Genomic DNA, 2654 nt, shown 5'->3' on the forward strand with positions numbered 1-2654 from the left:
ATCTGCAGTGATTTTGGAGCCCAAGAAAATAAAATCTGTCACTGTTTCCATTGTTTCCCCATCTATTTGCCATGAAGTGATGGGACTGGATGGCATGATCTTGGTTTTTTTGAATGTTGAGTTTTAAGCCAGCTTTTCATTCTCCTCTTTCACCTTCATCAAGAGGCTCTTTAGTTCCTCTTTGTGACTTTATTTACAGCAGTATTTTTACCCAAAACATCTTTTAGCCATCTCAAAAACCACACACATACACAATACTCAGAAGTAGGGATGAAATATTGATATTAAACATAACTTCATATGATTTAAATACTGAAAGCTGTTGGTTTTTTTGGGTTTTTGTTTTTGGGGGTTTTTGTTTTTGTTTGGTTTGGTTTTTTTTTTTTTTTTTTTTTTTTTTGGCTCTGTTGACTCAGTGGACAGGAGTGGGGAACTGGGAGAACAACTCAGAGATTCTAAACTGAATAATTTAAGACTGGTTATTAGGATAAATACTACATTTCCAGCGCCTTTCTTTATTCCTAAGATTGCCCATGAAAAAGTTTCCTCTACATTTCCTTCCTAATTGAGTTTGGGAGAAAGGAACCAAAGGAGAAAGACATCAAGATCCAAACTCTGATTTCTTATTGCCAGCCCTTTCTAGAGAGATAACTTTATTTATCACTGTTTCAAAGCAGGGTTGATGCCTGCTTATCATGAGACAGGCCTTCAGAACAGGGACAAAAGCATCTTCTCAAGGGTCACACACAGTTGTTCTGAGAAAGTGTGTTGTATACCGTGTACAATTGGGGAGGAGAAAGTCAATGAAACACAGGAAGGTGCTGATGGAATCTATGAGAGAGACAGCGGGGTTGGTGGGAGGAGGTTTTAAGCAGTGGCCATAGTACTCTTGCCTGGAAAATCCCATGGACGGAGGAGCCTGGTAGGCTGCAGTCCATGGGGTCGCGAAGAGTCAGACACGACTGAGCAACTTCACTTTCACTTTTCACTTTCATGCTTTGGAGAAGGAAATGGCAACCCACTCCAGTGTTCTTGCCTGGAGAATCCCAGGGACAGGGGAGCCTGGTGGGCTGCCGTCTCTGGGGTCGCACAGAGTCGGACACGACTGAAGCGACTTAGCAGCAGCAGCATAGTAGGGAAAAGTTTCAAGGACAGAGAGAGATCAAAAGAGGATATTTATAGAAAGCTTTGTGTCTTGGGTGAAAGAGCTCGTGCTGCCATTTGAAACCCTGCAGTGCTGATGGACATGATTCTTTAAAGCTTCAGTAATGGACAGTGATTCCTTGAGGGTAACATGAATCCTTAGGTGACCAGGATTCCACTGGTTGTATGTTGGGGGCCACCGCACAGGCAGTATGAACGTAGGCCCAGTCCTGGCCTATGCTGAGACAAAACACAGCGAAGATCCAAGCCCCAGAGTGCCCTGTCAACCACCCCAACTCAACCCCCAGAAAAACAGTGTCAAAGACCATCAGATCATGTCAGACACCAAACGTACGCTGTGAGGGTTCTGGGGATATTATTGCAAGCCCAGATTGACAGTTTGGGGAAGAACACCATTTTAAATTGTTCTTGGGAGAAAACCAGATGGAGGCAGCATTATACGAATTCTCTAAATTTATGGAAGTCTAAAAATTTGTGAAAATTTTTGTGAAATTTGTGAAAAATTTTGAAATTTGTGAAATTTTGAAATTTGTGAAAATTTTGTGAAAATTTGTGAAAATCCTGAAAATTGGGTTTTAAGCTAGACCTAATCAATGATCTATAACTTTCTTAGGAACTTAGTCTTTTTTTTTTTTTTTCTGGAAGAAGTGAGGGGAAAAAGGCAGATAACTTGAGACTGGATTGTCTCTTGCCCGTCCCAGCATACCGAGATATTTTGAACTGTAGTTTTACTTTGGGCCTTGAAATGGTCCTGTCTGCTGTCTATTGGGCTTCCCTGGTGGCTCAGAGGTTAAAGCGTCTGCCTGTAATGCAGGAGACCTGGGTTCGATCCCTGGGTCAGGGAGATCCCCTGGAGAAGGAATTGGCAACCCACTCCAGTACTCCTGCCTGGAGAATCCCATGGATGGAGGAACTTAGTGGGTCACAGTCCACGGGGTCACAAAGAGTCGGACATGACTGAGTGACTTCACTTTCTTTCTTTCACTTTCTGCTGTCCATTAGAAAGAAAGAAAAGATTTTCAAGCACAGCTGATGGATGTTAGAGGGCCAATGCCAGTCCCGTGATCCCTGCTTCCTTCATGCCCTTTCTCCTCTTGAGAGTGGGCTGAACCTAGTGATGCATTAGTGAGTAAAATATGGCAAAGGCAATGTGATGTCATTTTCAAACGCAGGTTACAAAAAGACTATGGACTCCATCTCAGGAGCAGTCCGTGGGGTCGCAAAGAGTCGGACATGACTGAGCTACTGAACAACAACAACAAAATAAAGTCACAGTTGAGTTCGCTGAAAAAAGAGGAGAGGAGATAAGAATGTATCCTTTGAAATATTTTTTTTCCATTCTGCAGAAAACATAGAGTAAGAAGAAGAGAAACCAGCATGGAAATTACCTGGAAGATTTTGCCTCCTTTTTTCAGTTTGGGCACTTATAGTACCTTCAGTTCAGTTCAGTCGCTCAGTCGGGTCTGACTCTTTGTGACCCCATGAATCGC

General features: G+C 42.7%; 1 non-coding gene across 1 annotated transcript; it reads left to right on the forward strand.

Moving 5' to 3' along the window:
• Positions 1-1936: 1936 nt before the first annotated feature.
• On the forward strand, positions 1937-2009 carry TRNAY-GUA. The gene has a single exon. It is a non-coding gene; the product is annotated as a tRNA-Tyr (tRNA).
• Positions 2010-2654: the final 645 nt, after the last annotated feature.

The sequence above is a fragment of the Bubalus bubalis genome, chromosome 1, assembly GCF_019923935.1.
Source record: "Bubalus bubalis isolate 160015118507 breed Murrah chromosome 1, NDDB_SH_1, whole genome shotgun sequence".
Classification (NCBI taxonomy): Eukaryota; Metazoa; Chordata; class Mammalia; order Artiodactyla; family Bovidae; genus Bubalus; species Bubalus bubalis.